The sequence below is a fragment of the Sphaerodactylus townsendi genome, linkage group LG08, assembly GCF_021028975.2.
Source record: "Sphaerodactylus townsendi isolate TG3544 linkage group LG08, MPM_Stown_v2.3, whole genome shotgun sequence".
Classification (NCBI taxonomy): Eukaryota; Metazoa; Chordata; class Lepidosauria; order Squamata; family Sphaerodactylidae; genus Sphaerodactylus; species Sphaerodactylus townsendi.
In genome coordinates this window covers 99,961,224-99,974,832 of record NC_059432.1, presented here as the reverse complement: position 1 = coordinate 99,974,832, position 13,609 = coordinate 99,961,224, and positions in this window count along the sequence as shown.

Here is a 13,609-nt window from a genome sequence, read left to right as displayed (position 1 = left end):
TCTGACCTCCAGGCCTTGTGGAGCCACAGTATAAGGCTGAAAGAGCCGCATGTGGCTCCAGAGCTGCGGGTTGCAGACCCCTGTCTTAGATGCACAATAAGTGTATTAAGCATCCCCCCCCCCCCCAATTTGGTTTCATAGCTCTCGGAGGAAGATTGTTATACCACAGAGAAATGTTGCATAGAGGTAAAGACTTAATCTATGTGTATTGAAGACTTAATAGCAATATATAGAATATGTAACAAGACAACCTTCGCCGAACGCAGCACAACGAATACAGCAAAAAAATTAACAATAAAGTCAAAAATGAAAAGCACCGACAAGAAGCAGCCATTATGAATACAAATCTGCTTTGCAGCAATAAAAAGTCTAACTCTTCTTCTATTGTTCTTATTAACGCCAATAAAAACACAATCTACTACAGTGCTCAGAAATGATATTAATATTCAAATGTAGAGCAGGCCAAGTCTGGCTTGCTTTATCTTTTTCTGGGTTGCTATTGACATGCATGTGTGTTTGCTGCGCATCTGTGGCTGGCATCTTCAGAGGTGTATACAGAGAAAAGTCTGTTACACACTGTGTCCAGACACAGTGTCCAGATCTGGAAACAGTGTGTAACACAGCCTGGAAAACCCACAACCACCAGTTGATTTCGGCTGTGAAAGCCTTCGGCAATAGATTGAAATGTGTTTAGTTTATAACAGTATTTTTGTTTGTAATACACATGAAGAAAAAGATACAGGGACCTTCTGATAAAGACTCCCTCATGTCACCCCCTGGTTCAAATCCTGGTATCTCCAGTTAAAAGGACTAAGCTGTAAATGATGTGAAAGCACACAATTTTGAGACCGTGGAGTGCCAGTACTGGTTGAATAGACAATGCTGGACCAAAGGTTTGATTTTGTATACAGCTACTTCTTATGTACATCTGTAAAACTACCCAGTTCAACCCCCAGGGCAGTGGTGGGATCCAAAAATTTTAGTAACAGGTTCCCATGGTGGTGGGATTCAAACTGTGGTGTAGCGCCAATGGGACTGGGCGGGGCACGACGGGGGCGTGGCTGGGCATTCCTGGGCGGGGCGTTCCTGGGCGGGGCTGTGGCAAGGACGCAGCCGCTGCGCCGGTCCTTGGGCGGGAAACAAATGCACGCAGGCGCAGGCTGCCACGCACGCCGGTGCACCTCCTGCTAGACTGCTTCAAGTTCTGCGCGCTACTGCTGAGAGGAGGGGCATAACTAAGGCAAAAATCAAGTGGCAAAATCACCAATTAGTAACCCCCTTTCGGCACACACAAATAATTAATAACCTACTCTTGGGAACCTGTGAGAACCTGCTGGATCCCACTTCCGCCCCAGTGTCATTTGACCTGCCATAATTCTGACCCCACATTCCCCCCTCCACAGAGAAAGGGACTTCTGGTTTTACAGTATTTCTGCAACCCAGTGACCTGCTTAACTTCACATGTGTACATCAGTCTGGTTCCATTCTAAACCTCAACAACAAAAACCTGCAGACGAAACTAATTTCCACTTGAGTCAGATAACACTGGGATGCTATAGTGATTGTTGTAATTTAGAGATGTATCCTTTTATGTACACATAATACAGTGTAGTGGTTAACGTTTGTTGTAATTTAGAAACACATCCTTACATGTACATGTAATACGGTGTAGTGGTTAGAGTTTGTTGTACTTTAGAGACATATCCTCATGTGTACATGTAATACAGTGTAGCGCTTAAAGTTTGTTGCACTTTAGAGTTCAAGTTCAAGCTTTATTAGGCATAAATATCAAGTAGTGACATAACAAAGTGACAATTAAGAGCTCAAATTAGGATTCTCTAAGTGACGGGTATTGTAGTCCATAACATCTGGAGTGCCAAAGGTTCGTCACCACGGCCCTATTGGCTAGGGGTGACTTCCCAAACTGACTTCGTAATAGTGCAGAGGAAAGACATTACATCTGGCTCTTGTGAGAACCCAACGTTGACTGGGCTCAGCAAACTGTGATAGATATGTGGCCGTCCTACCTGCCACAGGATTGATGCCAAGAGATAGAGGAGAGCATGACGATCTTGCTTGGCTAATTAAGTATTGCTGTTCTTGATCGAGTAGTCTTGTTTTATGTATCGTCGAAGGCTTTCATGGCCGGAATCACTTGGGTGCTGTGTGGTTTCCAGGCTGTATGGCCGTGTTCTAGCAGCATTCTCTCCTGATGTTTCGCCTGCATCTGTGGCTGGCATCTTCAGAGGATCTGATGTGGGAAAGCAAGTGGAGTATATATCTGTTGGAGTGTCCAGGGTGGGTGGAGAAACCTTGTCTGTGGCTCATTCCGCACACGCAGAATAATGCACTTTCAAGCTGCTTTCAGGGCTCTTTGAAGCTGTGCGGAATGGCAAAAACAGTTGTGAAAGCAGCTTGAAAGTGCATTATTTTGCGTGTGCGGAATGAGCCTGTGAGAAATAACAAAGGCGGCTTTGTTACTGCGCCAGACAAGGTTTCTCCACCCACACCCTGAACTATCAACTAGTCTCAACCTTATCAAATCCCCTGAAGATACTCAACCACTGATGCTGGCTTAACGTCAGGAAGAATGCTATAGAATGCTGGTAACCGCCTAACGGAGCTCCACACAACACCCTAATCTAGTTTTAGTTACCCAGAACATTTCTTTGTGGTTCCCTCATGGGCAGGTCCTCTAGAGCAAAACTCAGAGACCACTTTAGAGATGTATCCTTACATGTAGCACATACTCACGGTGTAGTGGTTGAGACAGTTGGTTGTACTTAAGAGACATATCCTTATATATACACGCAATGCAGTGTAGCGGTTAGAGTTTGTTGTAATTTAGAACCATATCGTTATGTATTCACATACTATGTCCATTGTGTGGTTTGAGTTGTAATTATGTGGATAGACTTGTAATTATATGTACACATAACATATAGGAAGTGGTTAGAGTTTGTTGTAATTTAGAAAACATGTCCTTATATGTGTTGGATGTAGCAATGTCTAATGTGGAAAGGGAAGTGAAAAGAGACCACCTGCAGGGGGGAAGGGGGCAAATAGTCAGCTAGTGAAGGTGGAGACCCCTCTGTCCTTTTTGTGTCCCTTTCTTGGCCATTCTTGAGGCTGATGCTCTCAGGTCTAACACCTTGCTTCTCCTTGGAAGTTAGTTGCAGAGATTCTTCCCTAGCTAAGCTGAGAGATAGCAGCATGCTATCTTTCCCTCTTTCTGATCCTAAATGTAGTTCCTAATGAATATTTTCCTTTTACCCTTTTTTTTTTTAATCCAGTGTATTTAAGCCACTTCTGTGCGGTAAAACTCAAACAACAGGTGCAAAATGTAATATAGGGTGTATTGGTTTAAAGAGTTTGTTTATGCAAATTTAGAGTTTGTTGTAATTTCATGCTTAATTTATATGTACATGCAAATAAGGTATAGTGGTTACAGTCCATATTGTACACAAATGAGAAATGGGGTTTATTACGACCTTAAAGTATCAACAACCCACAATTTGCACAAAAATGACTTGCAGTCCAAAGACTAGTAATCTTACATTATTAGTTTAGTAACGTGAACCAAGATTTACCATGGGAATATGGTACAAATCAATGCCCCTACACCATTCATGTGAATTGATACATCATACATTATCAATAGGCTTCTCTAAGCTAATGGAAATGTTATGAAATGTTCACCTCATGGCCCAAGATAAACACTGCAAAAGAATAAATACGGTCCAGTTTGAACTGAATGAATGAAATCGATTTTGGAACAATACTGAGGGTATGTTGTTTTATTTTATTAGATTACAGTTATATGTCTTTTTTAGCGAGGTGTTATAATAGTTTCGGTTTTATTCTGGACAATTTTTTAATTCAGAAGATTTTACCCTTGGTATGTAGTTTATTTGTAGTCATGGTCTATATGTCTTTTAACGTTAGTTTTATATATTGATTGTGACGGACCTATGGCTAATGCAATAAGTAATACTACTACTACTGAGGAATAGTGAAAATTCCACAAATACATGAGCCATCGAAGACTTATCGAAGCCAGACTGTACTGGATTCTGGCTGATTGTTATGCAAGTTTTCAGATCAAGCGTTAGAAAAGTTTATTCCCTCCCCTCTCTTGCATGCCACCCCTCCTCCCTCACATGCCACCCAGTGGTTCAGGATCCAAAAATTTTAATAACAGGTTCCGATGGTGGTGGGTTTCAAACAGTGGCGTTGCCGCACACACGCATACCTCCAGTCCCTATTGGGCAGGGAGGTTGCTTTAGTAACCTTCTGCGGCACTCTCCAGAAAAAATTAGTAACCACTTCTAGAGAGAAGTGAGGGTGAGAACTGGTTGGATCCCACCTCTGATGCCACCCCTCCCTACCCTCCCTCACATGAGGCATTAGGAAGTTAAAGAGCTTTCGTGTATCTAATCTGGAGGAACCGAGGTTTGATTCCCAAGCTCTGCCGCCTGAGGCTGTGGAGGCTTATCTGGAGGAATTCAAGATTAGCCTGTACACCTCCCACACAGGCCAGCTGGGTGACCTTATGGGCTAGTCACAGCTTCTTGGAGCTCTCTCAGCCCACCACCACCACCTCACAGGGTGTTTGTTGTGAGGGAGGAAGGGAACCAAAGACACTTTAAGCCCCTTTGGAGTCTCCTACAGGAGAGAAAGGGGGGGGATATAAATCAAACTCTTTTCTTCTTCTCTTCTTCCCTCCCGCAGCTCACGGTTGGGGTGGGCCAGAGTCCAGATGCTGGGCCCGGCTCCCCTCCCTTGCATGCCACCCCTCACTCCCTCCCTCCCTTGCCTGCCACCCCTCCCTCTCCTTCCTTTTGCATGCCACCCTCCCCTTCCTCTGTCCAGACAACAAGTATCTGATCAGCCAAAATCTATTTGACAGTTGTTTAGAAGTTTAGAAGTTTATTCTCTCTCAAGTTTATTGAGAGAATAGTATGTTACATCTATTCATATGCATGGTGTAGGGGCATGAGTTTGTTACCATAGCCCCATGGTAAGATCCGGTTCACATTACTAACTAGTAAAGCTGTTAGATTATTCTAAGTCTTTGGACTGTGAGGTCATTTCTTGTGTGCAAACTGTGGGACTGTTAATGTAACTGCTGGTTAAGAGAATCAGATTCACGATCTGGGAGATTTAGGTATGAATCCTCACCTTTGCATGGAAGCTGTCTGGATGACCTTTTTTGGCCAGTCGCACATTCTAAGCTGACTAACCTACCTCCTTGCTAGGATGGAAACACAGGAGAGGGGAGGAACAATATAGCATGAATGAAACTTTGAGTTCCCACACTAAGGAGGAAGGCTGAGGTATAAATGGGAGGTAAATAAGATAAAAATAGGGGAACGCATGAGGGTGGAAATTTCCAGCAGATGACCCTGCTGGCTAGAAAGGAGTAGAATTCGAGATCATCTAGGGGAACCTAGGAGAACTCTGTGACTGTTCAGCCCAAAAAAGCTGTTGCAGCACTTTACTTTGGTGTAGCCCTCATAGGAGTTCAGCCTCTAATTCATCACATATGTATTCTTTAAAATGCAAACAGCTAGGCTCAGAAAGCCAGATGTTTTTCCACCCCTCGCTTAGCCAGGATGAGGGGATTTCCCCTAAGCATTTTTCTGTTCCAAGCAGCTGGAGCGACCCAGTAAAGCTGGAGTCTTGCACCGTTTTTCTGCAATGCATTTTAAGCCCGAATGCTTCTCTCTCCCCCCACCCTTCCTCCAGCAACTGCAAGCTGTTCTACTGGCATTTTGCAGCAATGCAATCCAATGTTTTTCTGGCAGTAGCCCGTTTGCATAATCGTTCCAAGGACTGAAGAGGTTGGAGCTATAGGCCCAAAGCCAAAGCTGAAACTGGATCAGTGTTTGCCTATTTGATTGTTCTAAGGATACCTTTGGCCAAATGGCTCTTGCAGAGAGGTACAAAGGAAACAACTTAGATAAGCACAGAGGCGTCTTGGATTGGGCCTGCCTGCCCACTGCACAAAGAGATGGTTCTCTGTAGCTATGTTTACATATCAGTTGACTCTCCCACCAGAGAATCAAGTCCTTAGGGAAACTTATATCCATAGTAAGTGCTGTATTAATTACAAACTCTATCCCTATCTCTGGAGTCCTGAATTGTATGCGAGATCTCAAGCTGAGATAATGATTAAGTAAAGAAACCAAGAGATATGAAGAGCTCAGGAGACTTTTGCTTCCAACAGCCTATTATCTGGAACATCCACCAATCTAGCAAGCTTTTCCCATTCATTGTTAATCTAGATCCAGGGGTCTCCAAATTTTTCCAGAGTTAGTGGGCACCTTTCGAAATCTGACACTGTGTGAGGTGGGCTGTACAATGAAAGAAATGGCTGCCACAAATAATAGCTGCTTTATACAAAGGCGGACTCATGTCACCCCATGAGGGATCCTTAGCGTTTGTGGTTGCATTTGCTTGCCGAGGCGACATTTATAAAATCTGGAGAGCCAATCAAAATCTCCAATGACCACCTGGCCACACCTACTTTCTAAAACACCTGCGGCGGGCACCAGAAAAGAGCATCAACGAGCGCCATGGTCCCCCCCCCAACACTACTATTTGGGACCCTGAGCTTCATCTCTTTACAAAATGTCCACATTAGAGAAAGCAGAGATCCTGAGAACTTCTCGTTTTTTACATGTTTCATTCTTTTGTTTTTTTTTTGTATTGAAATGTTTTTCAAAATGTCTTCCCTTGCTGTGCGGCCATATTTAAACTATTGTATCTTTCCTGTTGTTTTTTCCTCTGTGAAATTCTTGACCGTTCCTCTGGGCACCATTTTATCTTGCCTCTTTATTTTTCTAGATGGTTCTGTCCTGCTTTAAACATTTTTTGTTTAAAATCTTTAAAAGCATCAATTGCAGACAGCAACAGAGAATCCATGCGTTGGAGTCTTCAAAGCATCAGTTCTACAAATATCAAGAAAAAAGAGGAAAAAAAAACTTGCTCCCACGGCATGAAATGTTTCTAGGGGGTGACGAGGGGAAGAGATCGAGAAATATTTTGCAAACTTTCTCTAAGCGTTTTAGAATTGAATTGTGGGGGAAGGGGCTATTGTTGAAAAGATTGACCTTCAGATATCTGAGAGAAAAGTGTGGACTGTTTTAATTATATTGGCGTTAATTTCTATTTTGACTGTTAAGTGGGGAATGCAAGTTGTAAACATTTAAAGTGTGACTATATCCAATGCAGAGGAAATTGGCAGCCCTCATGTATATTTTCTTCTTTCCTTTATCCCATTTTTTTGTATACATTTGACTTTATTTTTGTCTTTAAGTCACTTCTTTTTTAATGTCATTTTCATACGTCTTAATAAAAATTATTCCAAAAGAAGAGAATTAGATCTTCCAGGGGTGTAATTTACACACTTTCTTGATGGCAGCTTTTACAAGCATTTCAAATTTTTAAAGCGTCCCCCTGTAATGTTTACCAGTTTGTTTTAAAAGATCACACTTAGTTTCGAGTGAAGAGTAGCCCCAGCCCCTAGCGGACTGCAAATTCTGGGTTGCTAGATTACCTTGTTTTATTGTCTTGTACAGGAAGGGTTCCTTTTCCCAAATGAACTCATTAAGTAATTTTCACCAGTTATTCAATCTATGTTCTGGAGTCTGATAATGGAATTACTTGAGACTGACAATATTGATTCTCTCCTAAACAGCAATAGTTTCAGTTTTTCCCACAACCAAATTTGTTCTTCATTTGTTTGCAGTTGGCTTAGCGATTTTTTTTTACATTTCCCAACCTCATTCCATGTGGAAACACAGATGGTTCCCTGGTATCTCAAAAAGTGATCCATCAGAGGCGACGATGTCTGGAACCGACAGCCCTTCAGCCATTTGAAGCAACAGCTTCAGAGTAATGTCATAATTAATTTTAAAATCTGAGATGTTTTCTAAATGATGAAACTGCAAAAACTCTCTGCCGGACATCAATCAGTCACATCTGTAAAATCAGTAAAATAACGACATGGAATTATTATTAAATCTTTGCATTTTTCATTATGCCGGTCGTCAGCTGTGGTAATAGTAAATCCTGTACGATACAGTAAAATAGCACCATAACTTCTGTAATGTTGTATTTGTTTTCCTACCATAGGAATGACAAAACATCTACTTCAAATCGCAAACAAAAAGAGGACATTGCAACAACAGAAAAAATTACATACTCCTCCGTTTTCAAAGAAAAACTGTTTCGGGATTATCACTCAAGGTTTTGGTTACTCTAATGCAGGGATCTTTCCGAGCTTGATGGCACCGTTGGAAGTCTGACACAGCTTGGTGGGCTCACCCACAAAATGGCTGCCACAAGAGGTGGGGGAAATGGCGTCCAGAGGCAACACCTTCTCTGGACACACACACACACACACACCCCCAGCCCACCTACCTTTGCAAGCCCGCAGGGAGGCTGGGCGGGGTGGGGGTATGTGCTTGGGAAGTGACGAGAGACACAGCCGGTGCTTGACACTGGCTCTTGTACTCCCCGACCTTCCCACTGATAGGGCGGCCTCCAATAGAGGCTGGCAGAAGCTGGTGCCAGGCGGACTGGCTGCCGCAAGCCCACTGAAGTTCCCCTCGAGTTGAGGGGCGCTCGGCAGGCCTGTGGCAGGCTGGCGCACCCCAATCTCTATTGGAGGCTGGCCTCTGATAGAGGTGGCGGGGCCGGCAAAAGCTGGTGCCAGGTCAACAGCCTGTTGCGAGCCCGCCAAAGCGCCCCTTGAGTCGATGGGTGCCCGGTGGGCCTGCAGCAGGTTTTGGTGTGTGGGGGGTGATTTTGCACCCCCCACGTGACATGATGGGCGGTGCCCAGGGATACCCCCTGTCCCTCTGGCAGGTACGCCCCTGCTTGGCAGGCACCAGGAAAGAGGTGATGGCAGGAGCCGTAATGCCTATAAACATCCGTTGGGGACTCCAGCTCCGAAGTATGGACATCTTAACCCCATTCTTGAAAATATTTTAGGAAAACTCAGCTGCTGAAGCTGAACGTTCTCATGGAGGAATCTCTAGATACAGCAGAAAGGATCTTAGTTTTCACAGGCTGCCATATAAACGTAGTATATAAAATTTTCAAGTTGTTCACACATGCACACCCCTTTTAAACTAAGCATAACCCTCTTTGACAGAAACCTTGTTTACTGATATCTCATACAGAAATGTAGAATTTTCTGTGTCAACATCCTCAGTGGTTGGTTTCAGTTCCTTCCTCTTCTCAGCTGGTCATCCACTGTATGTTTACAGTTTTGCTAGATAGAACCTTCTTTCTGGCCAAATCAACACTAGATGAGAAAAAAAATCAATTCCCAACTTCTCCAACTGAAAGACTAAGGCGGCAGGAGATGCGAATATTGGCCTTGGTAAATAGACAATATTGGCCTTGGTGTACAAATGGTTTGATTCAGCATAAGACAGTTTCATGAGAAGGAAGAGAAAACACTCTGTACACTCCCAGAGGACTGATGATCCACGCCCCTTTTCTGCCTCCCTTGGGACCCAGAGGGGTTTATTTACTTCATTTACACCCAATCTATCTTGCTGGGACTCAGGGAAGATTACAAAATACAAAAGATGATTCAATTAGGCTACAAAGGAATCTCCAAAGAAAAACGCAGTAGGATTAATACTGCAGAACTGACAAAATGATGCGAATCCCCAAAAATCTAAATTGGCTTTGATACGTCGTACAGCAGAAAGTGCAAAAAATTAAGTTTAAAGTACATCCTTTGTCACAACGCAGAGCCTGTCACAACCAGAATGTGACCAGTCCTGGCTCGAGAGGTCCAGGAATGGTGATTGGGGTTACCAACCTCCGGATGGGGCCTGGAGATCTTCCAGAATTACAACTGATCTCTAGACAGAGATCATTTCCCCTAAAGGAAATGACTGCTTTGGAGAGTGAACTGTATGTAATTATCATCTGCTGAGGTTTTTCTTCAGGCTCCACCTCCAAATGTCCAGGAATTTCTCAACCTGCAATTGGCAACCTCAATTGGAGACGGAAATCCACTACCATACCTCTCTCCCAGTCCTGATATTTTTATTTATTTATTTATTACTCGACTTATAAGCCGCCTCATCCCCGAAGGGCTCGAGGCGGCTCACAACATGGCTGTTATTCAAACAGCAATTACATAAAACTTAACCTATTAACAGATTAAAATTTAAGCAGCAATTTCATACCATAAATAAAAATTGAACAACAAAAGTTGTTGAACCATTAAGCAAAATCATTAATTAAAATTAAAATCGGCGCCCGATCTATAGGCCAAAAAGAAAGGGAGGGAGCGGGAGGGCCTGTGGTGGTATCAAAGAAACAGGCCCAACCAAGATGGAAAGAAGATGGACATAGGCAGCCTCAGTTGCAATTGCAGCTTCAATGGGGGGCAGTAAAACCGCGGCCAGCCCCTCCAAAAGCCCGGTGGAATAGCCTTGTCTTGCAGGCCCTGAGGAACTCACCAAGGTCCCACAGGGCCCGGATAGTTGAAGGTAGAGCATTCCACCAGGCAGGTAGTTGGAGGTAGAGCATTCCACCAGTAAAATAATGTTCAAGTTGACTGTTGTGGGTGTTCTGGCTATGTGGCCGTGGTGTGGTAGTTTTTGCTACTAAATTCCCACATCTGTGGCTGGAATCTTCAGCCACACAGCCCAGATAACTCATGAACACCCAGCAGATTCCAGCTGTGAAAGCCTTCAACAATACAATGTTCAAACTGACTACTTTATTTACTCCATTTACACTTTGCCTTTCTCCCAAATGGGGTCCCAAAACAGCTTACATCATTCTTTTCTCCCCCATTTTATCTGCATGATGTCCTTGTAAGGTCAGTTGAGCTGAGAGTTGTGACTAGCCCAAGGTCACCTAGTAAGATTCTAGAGAAGAATGGGATTTCATACTTGGGTATCCCAGATCCCAGCCCTAGTTTGGGAAACAGGACCCACAAAAGGCTGGACTTATTGTCTTCTGTTGCTAGGTGATGTGGTTGTCTATAGACAGAAACTGCATATTGATTTTACTCATATGTTTAGCGGTTTAATTGAACTGATTATTACACCATGATGGTTTTTAACCCTCTCCTTTGGAAATGGCCTCCAGAAACCAAGCAGAATACACATAAACCTTTAATATATAGACCCACATGTACAAACACAATTGAATATGCTCTAAGAGCACTGACCTGAATAGCTCAGGTTAGCATGATCTTGTCAGATCTCAGACCCTAAGTAGGCTCAGTCCTGGTTAATACTTGGATGGAAAACCAGCATGGAAGTCTACTCTATGCAGAGGTAGGCAATGGCAACCCACCTCTGTTAGTTTTAGTCCGCCTGCTCCTAACCACTACACCACGCTGCCAGATTAGAGTCCACCCCCGTGGTGGCGAGCCTTTGGTGGTGGCAAGCCTTTGGCAGGGGCTGATGGGAATTGTAGTCCATAACATCTGGAGTGCCAAAGGCTCGCCACCACTGGTCCACCTGCTCCTTACCACTACACCACGCTGCCAGATTAGAGTCCACCTGCTCTTAACCACTACACCACGCTGCCAGATTAGAGTCCACCTGCTCCTAACCACTACACCACGCTGCCAGATTAGAGTCCTCCTGCTCCTAACCACTACACCACGCTGCCAGATTAGAGTCCTCCTGCTCCTAACCACTACACCACGCTGCCAGATTAGAGTCCTCCTGCTCCTAACCACTACACCACGCTGCCAGATTAGAGTCGGCCTGCTCCTAACCACTACACCACGCTGCCTTCTGAAGGGCCAAGGAAGTGGAGGAAGGACGCGCATCCACCCTCCCCACCCAACCCAGCACCTTCTGGGAGGGTGGGCAGATCAGGTTCTGGTTAGGATCAGCACAGGGCCACCCCCGCCCCCCAGCCCTGCCCACCCGAGCCTGCTGCAAGCGCCCCCCCCCCCCCCCGCATTCTGTACGTGGCTTGAGCTTCGCGCACGTAGCCCCTGGGGGGCCCGATCAGGCCTGGGTGGGCTTTGCAGCCGCCGCTCCAGCTGCCATGGATTCCCATCCCCCAGCCTCCCCGGCGCAACCTTGAGAGCTCATTTTCGCTCGGCGGGCCACCTCCGCCCGCGCGAGATCGATTCCACCCCCCTCCCCCCCCCCTCTCCTTTGCTCAGTCATTCAGACTCGGAAAGTCAATAACAAGCTGACATCATCAGCGGCTTGTGTATTATTACACGGCTACTTTCAAAAATACCCACCAGCTTCGAAGAGAGGAGCACTTGCTCTGCCTGTGCCCCGCCTGCCTAAGAGAGGAGCACTCTTTGTTTGCAGGCCAGGGGAAAAACATTGTTCTGCCAATGCGCTTTTTTCTCTGCCGGGTTGGGGGCGAGCTGACAGCGCATCGGGGACCACTGCGGGTCGATTGCCCGGCTTGTTGGGGCTTGCAATCTTCTTTGCCAATTTTTTTAAACTGAAAGATCTGGGTTCAAATCCCTGCTCCCTGGGAGGCTTTGAGTGATGCATTCTCCCGGAGACTCGTTTTCATTAACCCTGTGTGTGCTGCTAGGAGTAGGGATGGGATTCCAGTGTCAGATTTTAAATGGGCAGTTTTGGAAGGAAAAAGGAATCCTTTCTCCTGGGCCAAAAGGTAGTCGAAAAATCCGTGCAGAAATATTTCCTGCAGAATCTTCCATAGTCCAAACCTTATTGCTGGAATCTTTGGCTGGCAGGAATTAGTTTTTTTCTAAACGAAAAGCCCAGATGTACGATGGGATGTCAGATTATTCAAGGGTTTCAAACAGGAGTCCCCAAGAGGGTGCCCACTGACCCCTTTCCTGCTATCCACCTAGTATTCTTGGAAAGTAGGTGGTGCTTTTGTCCAGCAAGGCTTTTGATTGGTCACTGTAGATTTGGTTGGTGGTGGTGCAGATTTTTTCAAATGCTGTTTTGGCAGCTGCTGGAACCACAGCTGAAGGATCTTCAGCCTGTGGTGAAAGCTAAACTGAAGCAGACATTTTATGACTGCACCCACCTTGCTGTGGTCAGCATGCCGAAGGTGCCTGCAGGTTCAAAAAAGTCGGGGACCCTGGTGTCATCCTCCAGAGGGAATTGTCGGAAGTGTGAGCAGGCATTTTGTACTTTCTGAAACACCGTTGTACTTCAACACCTGTTGTAAATACGCACAACGCACCCTGCTGCAAGATGCAAAGCTCAAGCCAATCATGAGAAAAATAGTGACGAAGCTCAAAATCAACATCTTTCCAGGTTTTCCCCATCCTCAATACAAGGGTTCACCAACCTTTTCCAGCTCATGGGCACTTCTGGAATTCCAGGGTGGTGGGTACAACTGCAACATGGCTGCCCCAGAAGGGGGAGCCAATCACAAAATGGCTGCTGTAGGAGACGGAGCTAATCACAAATAGGATACCCAAGTGCAAGCCAGAAGAGAGGTAATTTAAAAAATAAAACTGAAAGGGGAGGGAGAGAGAATAAAACCAAGCCTGTGTTGGCAGTTAAAACTGAAACAATAATATATTCATCTGCACAATCAACCAAATCTCCAGTAGCCTGTTGGGCAAGGGCCACAAATGCCCCACCCACTTTCTAAAAAGTCT